This window comes from Pantherophis guttatus, chromosome 8 (genome assembly GCF_059756535.1).
Source record: "Pantherophis guttatus breed Tessera chromosome 8, ASM5975653v1, whole genome shotgun sequence".
NCBI classification, from domain to species: domain Eukaryota; kingdom Metazoa; phylum Chordata; class Lepidosauria; order Squamata; family Colubridae; genus Pantherophis; species Pantherophis guttatus.
In genome coordinates, this window is record NC_142070.1 from 75,122,201 (window position 1) to 75,136,583 (window position 14,383).

The following is a 14,383-nucleotide window of genomic DNA, read 5'->3' on the forward strand; positions in this document are numbered from 1 at the left end:
CCAGGGTCATAAAACGGTAAAATTTGGAGAAGATGACCAGGCAACATGCAGTCATCATCACTGTGAGTATGTAGCTCAAGATTATATGACTGTCCTTATCACCACCGAAAAAAAAATATATCAGTGCTATGATACCACCCACCAGCATCTGTTCCATAAATCACATTTTTTTCCCCCCTTTCTGTAACAGGAATGATTTGTGATTGGAGTGGGAACAAAAAGATGTATCCACTTCACATGACAATAAAAACTGACCAGCAGCTCAGTTTTTGGAAGAAATTACACAACAAAGGATAGAATTTAAACTGTTTTTTAATTAGGAATATTAAACTCGAGAATGGAAAAGAAGTTGCAATGCATAACACATATTAATGGCGGCTAGGATTGCCCTCGCACAATATTGGAAACAGATTAATACACCATCAGAGGAAATAGTGATCAGAAAGATACTTGATTGTGCAGAAATGGACAAAATGACTATGGAAATAAAGGAAAGAGAAGATTCGGACTATTACGAAGTATGGAATAGAATGGATAAGTGGCTAGAAAACAGAAACCCCTTCTTTCCTCCTTTCTTTTTCCTTCCCTTAATTTCCTATTTTTATTTTATACAGTGATAAAACAATGAAAGTTATATAAAGTACAATAAGACAAATATTTTCTATTTCTTTCAAAGCATTTTTGGATTTTATTCAGGCATGTAAAGTATGAGGTTTGTTGTTGTTGTTAGTTGCAAAGTGGTGTCCAACCCATCACAACCCCATGGGCAACGTTCCTCCAGGCCTTCCTGTCCTCTACCATCCTCTGGAGTCCATTTAAGCTCATGCCAACTGCTTCAGAGACTCCATCCAGCCACCTCGTTCTCTGTCGTCCCCTTCTTCTTTTGCCCTCAATCTTTCCCAGCATTAGGCTCTTCTCCAGTGAGTCCTTCCTTCTCATTAGGCGGCCAAAATATTTGAGTTTCTTCTTCAGGATCTGGCCTTCTAAAGAGCAGTCAGGGTTGATCTCCTCTAGGACTGACCAATTTGATCGCTTTGCAGTCCAAGGGACTCGCAGGAGTCTTCTCCAGCACCAGAGTTCAACGGTCTCAATTCTTTGATGCTCAGCCTTCCTTATGGTCCAACTTTCACAGCCATACATTGCAACTGGGAAAACCATAGCCTTGACTATACGCACTTTTGTTGGCAGGGTGATGTCTCTGCTTTTTAGAATGCTGTCTAGATTTGCCATAGCTTTCCTCCCCAGGAGCAAGCAAACAGTTGGGGAGTTGGGACCGAATGTTGTTGCTGACCAGTTTTAGTCCATTCTGTAGAAGATGCATTGATTGCCCGTAGGCTCCTGGATATAATTCAGGGTGTTGATAATTCCCTATGATGTCCCTATTTAGCTTGTGTTTTCATCAAGGTTGATCTGTTTTCTCCAGCGAGAATCTGCCCAGTTCACTACTTAACCAAGAGAATTCTTTGAGGAATTATCTTAGAATAGACTAAGCACAATGACAATTGTGAGGAATAGCCTTATCTCACTGGTCCAGAATTCCCACTCTTCTGATCTTTGGGGAAACTGGTCCTTTCAGAAGACAGTCAAAGAAAATTTTCTAATAATCTCTCTGATGTATTTCATATTATATTATGTACCCATTGGGATCCCCATATCAAAACAATTTACCTTATGCACGGCCACAATCTGAAAATAACATTTAACACAGCACAGTACTTGAGCAAAATGGTTCGGTTGAGATCTGCATATGTGGGACTGATTGGGGTAGATTGCACGGGTGTCACCGAAATATAATTTTATCGTATTTTATTTATCTATATCTTAAATTATTGTATTTTATTCAAAATTTCATTGTAGACTGTATTTTATTCCAATTTCATTTTAAATCGTATTTTATTCCAATTTTCATTTTAAATCGTATTTTATCCAATGCCATTTTAAATTGCTCTTATCAAATTTTAGTAATAATTTGTTTCTGGAACTCTGCACTTTGATATGGCCCAAGGGCTAAACAATCAATCAATCAATCAATCAAGAGAAATCGAAGTATTATATTATTGTATTATTCATATTATTATTTCTTACCATAAGTTCAGGGGTGAAATCCAGCAGGTTCTGACAGGTTCTGGAGAACCGGTAGTGGAAATTTTGAGCAGTTCGGAGAACCGTTAGCGGAAATTTTGAGTAGTTCGGAGAACCGGCAAATACCACCTCTGGCTGGCTCCAGAGTGGGGTGAGAATGGAGATTTTGCAATATCCTTCCCCCAGGAGTGAGGAGGGAATGGGGATTTTGCAGTATCCTTCCCCTGCCGTGCCCACCAAGCTATGCCCACCAAGCCACACCATGCCCACCAAGCCACGCTCACAGAAACGGTAGTAAATACAATTTGGATTTCACCACTGCATAAGTTTAGTGTACGATGTATATTTTATAGATTGTAAACCACCTAAAATTAGAATGGGGAGATGCCATACCAATGGGGGTATATTGATAAATACAATAAAGAAACAGTGAGTTTGAAAGGCCCACAATGTTGCATCACACAGTGACCAAAAGAGAGAGAGGGGGGAGGGAGAGAGGGAGAGAGGGGAAGAGAGGGGGGGAGAGAAAGAGAGTGGGGGAGCTTTGCAAATTTGAATAGTAAACCAAATATAGATTTATAGATAATGGACACTATTAAATATTTAAGAGGAAAGTACATATCCTTCCATTATTAGAACACTACTGATTTGTTGAAGGTGGTTTCAATGGCATTGGGTGCTGAGTCATACCATATTAATGATTCAACATGATCTGAGGGTTTCCCTGACTGAAAGTTATAGATTATTCATTGGGCAAAGGGGATATTCCTTCTGAGTGGATGCATTTTAACAAAAGTGAACTAAGCTCATAGTTTTTTATTGCCCTTTGTATCTATATCCCTTCCTTTCCCAAGTCCTTTGCTGACTTGAATCAAGCAGTTGGCCAAATATCCATTAACCTCTCTTTGTTTATTTATCTATTTGTTGGCATCCAACCTTTATTATTTGTAGAAATACCTCAAGGTATCAAACATATCCGATACACCTTCCTTCTCCCATTTTCTTCCACAACAAAAATCCTGGGAGATGGGTTGGGTTGAAAGACAGTGATTGGCCCAAAGTTATCCAGCTGGCTTTCATGCCTAAGGTGGGACTAGAACTCATAACAACCTAGTGATTGGTCCAAAGTCATCCAGCTGGTTTTCATGCCTAAGGCGGGACTAGAACTCATAACAACCTAGTGATTGGTCCAAAGTCATCCAGCTGGTTTTCATGCCTAAGGTGGGACTAGAACTCATAACAACCTAGTGATTGGCCCAAAGTTATCCAGCTGGCTTTCATGCCTAAGGCGGGACTAGAACTCATAACAACCTAGTGATTGGTCCAAAGTCATCCAGCTGGTTTTCATGCCTAAAACGGGACTAGAACTCACAGTCTCCACGTGATTGGCTCGAAGTCACCCAACCATCTTTTATGTCTAAGGCAGGACTAGAACTCATAACAACCTAGTGATTGGCCCAAAGTCATCCAGCTGGCTTTCATGCCTAAGGCAGGACTAGAACTCACAACCTAGTGATTGGCCCAAAGTCATCCAGCTGGCTTTCATGCCTAAGGCGGGACTAGAACTCATAACAACCTAGTGATTGGTCCAAAGTCATCCAGCTGGTTTTCATGCCTAAAACGGGACTAGAACTCACAGTCTCCACGTGATTGGCTCGAAGTCACCCAACCATCTTTTATGTCTAAGGCAGGACTAGAACTCATAACAACCTAGTGATTGGCCCAAAGTCATCCAGCTGGCTTTCATGCCTAAGGCAGGACTAGAACTCACAACCTAGTGATTGGCCCAAAGTCATCCAGCTGGCTTTCATGCCTAAAACGGGACTAAAACTCACAGTCTCCAGGTGATTGGCTTGAAGTCACCCAACCACCTTTTATGTCTAAGGTGGGACTAGAACACACAGTCTCCTGGTGATTGGCCCAAAGTCATGCATCCAGCATTCATGGCTAGGGCAGGACTTGAACTCATGGTCTCCCACTTTCTAGCATGTGCCTTAACCACTTAGACCAAACTGGTCAATGTCCTACATGAGTTCCTGCTGCTAAATATTTCAAATCATCTATCTATATCTTCTGGGAGGTACCATTGGAAAGTATCACTTTAGATATAGTCACGGAATGCTGGAGATCATCATCTACTAAAAACATCAAGATGGAAGCTGTGGTAGAATTGTGATGATGTCATTTCGGCCACCCTCTTGATTCTTTGAACTTCTCCCAACGAGAATGTCCTTGAGTCGAAGTGTAGCAAGATTTCTTTTCTATGAAAGGAAATGCAATATGAAATCCTTCACCAGATGCTACCTTGCCAGGTTACGTCAAATGCAGGTTACTCCTTAGGCAATTGAACTCCCACTGTCATTGCCTAATGGTATAATTTGGTAGCATTTTAATTTTGATTAAAGTCAGCAGGGCTGATAAAAAAGCCCAAATCTCTACATTTGCAATAAACCGACCCTTTGAAACTGATCAAATTTCAATCAAATACAGATGCTTATGTGGGGTTTTTTTTTCCAGATGACGTATAATATAGAAAATGATTTCACTCCGCTATCGGATCTAAGCTTCCCCTGCAGCTGTTTTACTCTAGCCGTCCCTGTTTTAGCTCAGGATTATAATTAGTGAGCTTATTTCTTTAGTGATCATCTGATATTGTCCTGAGCATTCTCTCTGAAAACTTTCTTCTCCGAATAAAAAGAGAACTCCGCAAGGAGTAAAATAGATTAAAACTGAAGTATTGCAGACCCCGGTACGTTTATATGTCTGTTTGAGCAAAAAAACCGGAGCCAGTTTCTGAAGGCCTGAAAGAGAAAGGGAAAACAGCTTTCAGACAAGACTCTGCTTCAAATGAAAATGTTTTGGACACAAAGAGCCACAGCACAATATCATCCATGAATAGGACTGTGTTCTATTCACAAAATGGAATTCAATGTAGAGAAAAGTAAAGTCTTACACTTAGGCAGGAAAAACCAAAAGTACACGTACAGACTGGGTAAAACCAGCTTAATAGCAGTAACTGTGAGAGGGAACTTAGAGTCTTAGTGGACAACCAGTTATCCTGTTTCCTGAAAATAAGACCTCCCCGGATAATAAGCCCAATCAGGTTTTTGAGTGCCTGCGCTAAAATAAGCTCTTCACCGAAAATAAGCCCTCCCTGAAAATATTTAACCGCATGTGCAGCCGGTCTTCGCCATTTTCTCTGGTTGCTTGCCACACAAACAACATGAGGTGAGGAGGTGAGGCTGGAGGGAGGGAAGGGAGGGGGGACATGCCCCATGCACCCCACATGCCCTTACCGAATGGACGCTCCTGCAACCCTAGCCATCGTGCCCCTTCTGTCACACTCTGCTGGCGCAGAGTGCGGCCGCGCGGGTAGTAATGGGAGCGTCATGGCACTCCCATGTGACACCTCTCCTGCGCGAGCTGCACTGGCTCCCGGTGGTCTTCCGGGTGCGCTTCAAGGTTTTGGTTACCACCTTCAAAGCGCTCCATGGCTTAGGACCTGGTTATCTACGGGACCGCCTACTACCACCAATAGCCTCCCACCGGCCAGTACGCTCTCATAGAGAGGGACTCCTCTGGGTGCCGTCAGCCAAATAGTGTCGACTGGTGGCCCCTAGGGGGAGAGCCTTCTCTGTGGGGGCACCTACCATCTGGAACGAGCTCCCCCCAGAGATACGGAGGATCCCGGATCTGTGCACCTTCCGCCGCGCTGAGAAGACCTTTTTATTCCATCAAGCGGGCTTGGCCTAATCTCCTCCCTCTTTTAATATGTAAATTTTAATCTGTTTTTAAATTATTGGGGTGTTTTAATCTGTCCGGGCCAAAATGATTTAATTTGATTTTATCTGGTTTTTAAATTTTTTGTATTTATGTATGTTATTGTTTGGCTGTTCACCGCCCTGAGTCCTTCGGGAATAGGGCGGTATACAAATCAAATAAACAACAAAAACAAACAAACAAACAAAAACAAAACACTAATGGCTGCCGCAAAAGCCATTAGTGAAGAACAGGGAAGCGACGGCGGCGATGGGACATCCAGTCGCAGCGGCATAGTGCAGAGTCCTGGAAGGCGTGGCTGAAAGCACGTGCATGGCCTCAGGGGCGAACAACTGATGAGCGGCTGTGTCAGCAGCAGCCATGAGGTAACCACGCTCATTGCCTCCTACACCTCAAAAATAATAAGACCTCCCCAAAAATAAGGCCAAGCGCTTATTTTGGGGGTCTTATTTTTGGGGAAACATAGTAAATATGAGCCAGTAGTGAGCTGCGTCAGCCAAAAATGCCAATGCAATCTTAAATTGCATTAACAGAGGGATACAATCAAGATCAAGGAAGGTACTAATACCACTCTATAAAGCCTTAGTAAAACTACACCTAGAGTACTGCATCCAGTTTTGGTCACCACACTATAAAAAAGATGTGGAGACTCTAGGAAGAGTGCAGAGAAGAGCAACAAAGATGATTAGGGGACTGGAGGCTAAAACATATGATGAAAGGTTGCAGGAACTGGGCATGGCTAGTCTAGTGAAGAGAAGGACCAGGGGAGACACGATAGCATCCTTCCAATATCTAAGTAATTAAATGAATGATTGTACATGGATGACTAGAATAACAGAATAACAAAGTTGGAAGGGTCCTTGGAGGTCATCTAGTGCAATCCCTTGCTTAGGCAGGAAACCCTACACCATTTCAGACAGATGGTTGTCCAATCTCTTCTTAAAACAATGGCTACCAACCTGCCTTCCATTGAGGACCTGTATACTGCACGAGTCAAAAAGAGGGCTGTGAAAATATTTACAGACTCCTCGCATCCTGGACATAAACTGTTTCAACTCCTACCCTCAAAATGACACTACAGAGCACTGCACACCAGAACAACTAGACACAAGGACAGTTTTTTCCCACATGCCATCACTCTGCTAAACAAATAATTCCCTCAACACTGTCAAACTATTCACTAAGTCTGCATTACTATTAATCTTCTCACCTTGTTTCTGGTATCCTTAAGATTTATATTGACTGTTTCCCTATGACTAGCATTAAGTGTTGTACCTTATGATTCTTGACGAATGCATCTTTTCTTTTTATGTACACCGAGAGCGTATCCACCAAGACAAATTCCTTGGGTGTCCAATCACACTTGGCCAATAAAGAATTCTATTCTATTCTATTCTATTCTATTCTATTCTATTCTATTCTATTCTATTCTATTCTATTCTATTCCATTCCATTCCATTCCATTCCATTCCATTCCATTCCTCCTTCTCATTCTATTCTATTCTATTCTATTCTATTCTATTCTATTCTATTCCATTCCATTCCATTCCATTCCATTCCATTCCATTCCTCCTCCTCATTCTATTCTATTCTATTCTATTCTATTCTATTCTATTCTATTCTATTCTATTCTATTCCTCCTCCTCATTCTATTCTATTCTATTCTATTCTATTCTATTCTATTCTATTCTATTCTATTCTATTCCATTCCATTCCTCCTCCTCATTCTATTCTATTCTATTCTATTCTATTCTATTCTATTCTATTCTATTCCATTCCATTCCATTCCATTCCATTCCATTCCTCCTCCTCATTCTATTCTATTCTATTCTATTCTATTCTATTCTATTCTATTCTATTCTATTCTATTCTATTCCATTCCATTCCATTCCATTCCATTCCATTCCATTCCATTCCTCCTTCTCATTCTATTCTATTCTATTCTATTCTATTCTATTCTATTCTATTCTATTCTATTCTATTCTATTCCATCCCATTCCATTCCATTCCATTCCTCCTCCTCATTCTATTCTATTCTATTCTATTCTATTCTATTCTATTCCATTCCATTCCATTCCATTCCATTCCTCCTTCTCATTCTATTCTATTCTATTCTATTCTATTCTATTCTATTCCTCCTCCTCATTCTATTCTGTTCTATTCTATTCTATTCTATTCTATTCTATTCTATTCCATTCCATTCCATTCCTCCTCCTCATTCTATTCTATTCTATTCTATTCTATTCTATTCTATTCTATTCTATTCTATTCCTCCTCCTCATTCTATTCTATTCTATTCTATTCTATTCTATTCTATTCTATTCTATTCTATTCTATTCCATTCCATTCCATTCCATTCCTCCTCCTCATTCTATTCTATTCTATTCTATTCTATTCTATTCTATTCTATTCTATTCTATTCTATTCTATTCTATTCTATTCCATTCCATTCCATTCCATTCCATTCCATTCCATTCCATTCCATTCTATTCAAAACTTCCAGTCTTGGAGCATTCACAACTACTGGAAGCAGGTTGTTCCACTGATTAATTTTTCTAACTGTTGCTTCTCTCCTTGCTTAGTTTCCATCCATTGCTTCTTGTCCTGCCCACCGGTGCTTTGGAGAATAGCTTGACACCCCCCCCTCCTTCTTTGTGGCAACCCCTGAAATATTGGAACAATGCCATCATGTACTATCTGTAATTATTGTAAAGAGGAGACCCATCCTCTACTGTTCAATCAATGAAAATATTGACAAGTGAGTATGGCTTTCTGTCAGAGAAAAACAGAAGACTGAATCTTCTGCCTTCTAAAGTTTAGGATACCTAAGTGGAATACTCTCTGAAATGTTCAACTGTAGGAAATGTTTTCTACTAGTTTTGCTTAATGCTAAACAAGACCTGAAAACTGTGTTGGGTGCTTGCACTGAGATTTTCTTGAAGTCTCAAAACTGACTGCAAAGTTCTTCTGTGTGGTGGAACGTAGTATGGATTCCCGGGAGGGAGGGACTACTTTCCAGAGGGAAGCAGGAAGAGGGTTAAAGCTAACACTCCTCCTTAGCTATTCCCAAAGTATATCTTAAGCATGCAAATAGTTGCTTTACAAATGAAGACGTGTACCAGGATAATGTTGCAAGATCCAATCTGGGTAGGTCACCGGGATCTCTGGTCCCAGTGACTGACCCAGATTGGATCCTGGGTTTACCAGGTAGTGGTTTTACCCTGCCAAGATTCTGTCTAAAGGTGTAGGAGAAGAGTCGGCAGATATGCTGGTTAACCATATCATCAGTTCAAAATTGCTGCATTTCTACAATCACTCTTTAGTCCAAGCCCTCCTGAGTTCTGTAGATCTTTAAAAAGGTAAAGTTTCCCCTCACACATATGTGTTAGTCTTTCCTGACTCTAGGGGGTGGTGCTCATTTCCATTTCAAAGCCGAAGAGCCAGCGCTGTCCAAAGACGTCTCCATGGTCATGCGGCTGGCATAACTAAATGCCAAAGGTGCACAGAATGCTGTTACCTTCCTATCAAAGGTGGTCCCTATTTTTCTACTTGCATTTTTTACATGCTTTCGAACTGCTAGGTTGGCAGAAGCTGGGACAAGTAATATGAGCTCACCCTGTTACATGGCACTAGGGATTCGAACCGCTGAACTGCCGACCTTTCGATCGACAAGCTCAGCATCTTAGCCATTGAGCCACCACGCCCCCCTGTAGATCTTTATCCAGTGCCAATTTAGTGCTGAAATTCGGTTGACCAAATTTCACCTAACAATCGGTGAGGAATCCCAAGCAAACTACTGAGAAGTATCTCCATGTGTCATTCTTCGTTCTTGGAGTCTGATATTCTGGGTATTATTTCAGAAGTGTTGCAAGAAAGATAGGATATGGGTGGGCCTGCCCTCCCTTAACTTACAAACAGATGGACAAATGTCCTTCTCCTTGGCATCTCGATGTGGCATTTTGCTTTCAAAACTGTGGTCACTGTCACTGTTTGCACTGACTTCATCGCTGGTGACAATGAGTGGGCTTGGTTCTGAGTTAAATAACTCTCTTGGATGTTCTGGAAATGAAGCACTTCTGATTTGATTTTTTTTTTTTCACAGCAAGCTTTAAACACTGTTGTTTAGTTCGCTGCTGACATTCATATTTCAGAGGCTATACAATTTCTTTCCCTTGTCTAAGTATCCCGAGTATCCCATAAAAGCTAGATCACGATCAGTGAAGTAAAGACAAAGATAGAGAACGCTCGAACAGCATTCTTCAAAATGAAAAAGCTCTTCTGCAGTCATGACATAAGCCTGAAAATCAGGCTTGTCAAATGTTACATCTTTCCTATCCTGCTCTACAGAGTAGAGAGTTGGTCTCTGACAGAAAGCCACTTGAAGAAACTAGAAGCATTTGAAATGTGGATTTACCGACGGCTGTTACGTATAAGTGGGTTGACAAAATCACAAATGAGGAGGTGATAAACCACCTGGGAAAGCCAAGGGAACTCATCAGAACCATAAAAAAGCAAAAGTTTGAATATTTCAGACATGTGATGCGACACCCGGAAAAATACGGCATCCTTCACTTAATCCTCCAAGGAAAGATTGAAGGCAAACGAGGTCCAGGCAGAAAAAGAACATCATGGCTTCAAAAATCTAAAGGACTGGTTTGGACAAAACTCAACAGCATTTTTTTGTGTGGCTGTTGATAAAAATAGGATCGTCAACATGATCACAAAAGTCTGGTGATGGATATGGCAGAAGAAGAAGAGGAGGAGATGATGAAGAAGAAGGAGGAGGAGGAGGAGGAGAGGGAGAGGGAGAGGGAGAGGGAGGAGAAGGAGAAGGAGAAGGAGAAGGAGAAGGAGAAGGAGAAGAAGAAGAAGAAGAAGAAGAAGAAGAAGAAGAAGAAGAAGAAGAAGAAGAAGAAGAAGAAGAAGAAGAAGAAGAAGAAGAAGAAGAAGAAGAAGAAGAAGAAGAAGAAGAAGAAGAAGAAGAACTCACTCTGTGAACTCACTTATATTTAGGGCAGTGTTTCCATTATGAAAAACGTACACCCTATTCCAAGTACGGTCATATGACAAATTTGTACAACGGCATTACAAATTGGTCAGATTTATTTTTGATCCCAATTCTAGTGAATCCTAGTATGAAATGTGTATTTTCAGTGAACCTTCCCATCATGATCTCGGTTACAGTTCAAGAATTTCTTTCCTTGATAGCCACTGCTGATGGAAACCACAAACTATTGAGCTGAAATGAGGGTATCTCTGTATGTGTATTGTTTTAATTTTTTTCCCTACTTCTTTTGTTCATTCGTTTAAGCAATCTAAACTATCAGATGTCATCTTTCCTCTCGGTCACTTCCCTTCTTCTTTCTAACCAGATATTTTATGAATGATTTTAAAAACTTTCATCCTATTATAGTTTTTTCAGAAGGGGGAAATCACATTATTTATTTCACACTCTTATCACAATTTTTAAGTTCCTATTCTCAGCATAATAGGGCTTTCCCATTATTTATGTTTGTTTGAAAAGGATTTTTTTCTCCCTAGAACTGGTATCAGCAACCTGCGGCTCCGGAGCTACATGCAGCTCCTCTGCTGTGGCTCCCTGTCGGGTGACCCCACCCCTCGCCCTCCCCTCCCAGTGACTCCTCTCCTGGCCTGAGAAGGTAAGGGGGACGGCGGGGGATGGAGAAGCATCCGGGGCAGAGACAGAGAGATACAGAGAGAGGGGGGGAGAGAGGGAGAGGGGGGGAGGGAGAGATGGAGGGAGAGAGAGATATCAAAAGGATTTTGTGGCTCCCAGTGTTTTTTAACAAACAGTTCTCTGCCTTAATGAACGGGCTGGGTAGGTGTGGCTAGGAGGTCGTCACGTGACTGGTGGAAGTGAGTGACATCAAGTTGGCCACGCCCAGCCAGGTTTTATGGCTCCCGGTGTTTTCTTTTCTGTGGGAAACGGGTCCAAATGGCTCTTTGAGTGTTTAAGGTTGCAGACCCCTGCCCTAGAATAACTTCATGGAGAGCATTTGGATAACTTGATCAATCTATAACTCCGTGATGGTGAACCTATGGCACGCGTGCCAGAGGCGGCACGCAGAGCCCTCTCTACCGGCACGCGCACTGTCGGCCCAGGCCAGATCTGCATGGCGTTTCTTTCATGAGCCTCTGTTTCCCTGCAAACAACAAAACAGAAGCTCACAAAAGAAAAAGATCTTACCTCTTGTCGCGCTACCAGTGTTGGGATGCCCCACCTCCTGCTGGCCAGCTGGTCTTCAGGTCTCTGCTGCACATGTGTGCATGTCCCTGCATGCGCACGCACATGTTCACCCATGTCCATGCATGTGCATGTCCGTGCATGTCCGTGCGTGCACGCACATGCCCCTGCATGCACAGACATGTCCACAGATGCATGTATTTGTGCATTCATGCCCACGTGCACCTTTCAGTTTGGGCATGCACGTGCAGTTTGGAAAAAAGAAGGAGAAGGAGAAGAAGAAGAAGGAGAAGGAGAAGGAGAAGGAGGAGGAGAAGGAGAAGAGAAGGAGGAGGAGGAGGAGGAGGAGGAGGAGGAGGAGGAGAAGGAGGAGGAGGAGGAGGAGGAAGTGGGGGAGGAGGAAGTTCGCACATCACTCACACAGAACCATACCCTCTCCTCCCTCCCTCCATCGGTCCACAAAGCCTGAAAGATTGGGGACCTGGCAGGGAGAAGCAAGAATAAAGAAAACTCTGCTTCATTTGCTATCCGTTTTCAAACTAGTTCAAGAGGACGAGTGGGCATGAAAGAACAACCCCACACTTCATGTTTCCATTCCCTTTTGAAGCACTTCATCTTCAAGAACCTTTCCAAAATAGAAAGGCACAATAGGAAAAGGCCCCAAAAACCGTGCAGGAAGAAGTCAATAGAGCTATTTTAGCAACAGATGTTCCAGACGTGACAAAAGTGAGAAATAACATTGAAGAGATGGTGCAAACCGATTGTGAATGTCAAGGACAAACAAAGCACAACAAACAACAAGAGCAGCAGCGGGTTAGAATTGGAGAAAAGCTGAATGTTTTGTTTAGTTGCTTGGGTTAAGCGCAAACGATTTGAAAGGCTGCCTTATCAGTTGGGAGTACAGAGAGACCAAGTTTACGGTAGAGAAAGAAGAGGAGAAAAAATATGTTTTTTTTTTCCCCATTTCCAAGATTTAGAACATGTAACGTTAATCTTTTGACTTTAGATTTAATGGACCGAAGATTTGTCCAGATTCCCTATTCAAATAATGGACCTGTTGGTGATTTAATGGATGTCTGAGAATTATAGATACCTCTCCCCATGACAGATTCGCTGAATCAGGGTTTCATATATCTAACTCTCCCACCAAATGCAATTCAAATATCATGCTAAGACATAGTTGTACACCAATTGTCACTGTCCCTGATAGAGAAACATTTGCTGCTGCCTAGGCTCAAACTCTCAACCTTGTGGGAGGCAAGATCGAACTCTCAACCGAGTGGGAGGCGAGAGTCTTCACTATGAGGTCACCATGCCGCTTAAGCTCTCACGGCAATAAAGTTTTCAAAAATTCCCCCTCCATTTCTTTTAACCCTTAACCACAGATGTACTATTCCAGCTACGCTATTACAGACATGAGGTCATAATGACCTCAGTAGCAAAAAGACATTAGATGTTTTCATGGTTGGATCTAAAAATTGATGTATAGAGCAGTAAACCCTCCAAAATGTATTGATCTCTATCAAATCAACATCGCGCAGGTCACTTTTTGTTTCTCCATCCTTGAACTTCAATCTTCCTTCTCTAATTTTTACATTGGTCCACTGAATGATGGCGCTAATCATTTCTTTAGGAAATAATAATTTCCAAATCTCATGGGGAGGAGGTGAATTTCCGAGATTTCTAGCTGCTGGCCGTAATCCAGGTAATTGCACAACAATATTGTGATTAGCGGTTCTGGATCTACTACTGCTTCCAAAAGGTGCAGAAGACCATTTGAATTTGTTCTCGCCATATAAATTATTGCACGACGTAGATTGTACCTGGTCATCAATTTCATTGGGAGCTTCATCATCGCTGATGTCAGAATCAGCGGCGGCTGTGGGTTCCTCATCGTCCATTGCAAAATTTTCATCACAATCCGATTCCACTTCACTCAGATCACTCTCTGCTTCTCCATACCATTTTAGACCAGTTTTTTTGAAGTTTGGATCACCAAATCACACTCTTTTTGGTGGAAAACTTGGCCCTGACATTATAAAAAAAAATGCGTTAAAAAAGATCTGTGGTCAAAATGACCGAAACTCAAATTCAAATGCCGCTACAGAAAACACCAAATAATTGATGTAAGTGTGATGCTGCATACACTCATATTGGTGGGAAAAACAAAAGCTATTCACAACCGGAATGGCCCATTTCTAAAAATAGGGGTGTTCCAGTGGTGAAATCCAAATTTTTTTAGTACCGGTTCTGTGGGCGTGGCTTGGTGGGTGTGGGGTGCCTAGGTGGGTGTGGCTTGGTGGGCATGGCAGGGGA

General features: G+C 41.9%; 1 long non-coding RNA gene across 1 annotated transcript; it reads right to left on the reverse strand.

Moving 5' to 3' along the window:
• Nucleotides 1–296: 296 nt before the first annotated feature.
• LOC148112716 (uncharacterized) lies at nt 297–14,094 on the reverse strand. Its single transcript, XR_015729181.1, has 2 exons — nt 13,891–14,094; nt 297–4,883 (listed from the first exon to the last, which is right to left on the reverse strand). It is a non-coding gene; the product is annotated as an uncharacterized LOC148112716 (long non-coding RNA).
• Nucleotides 14,095–14,383: the final 289 nt, after the last annotated feature.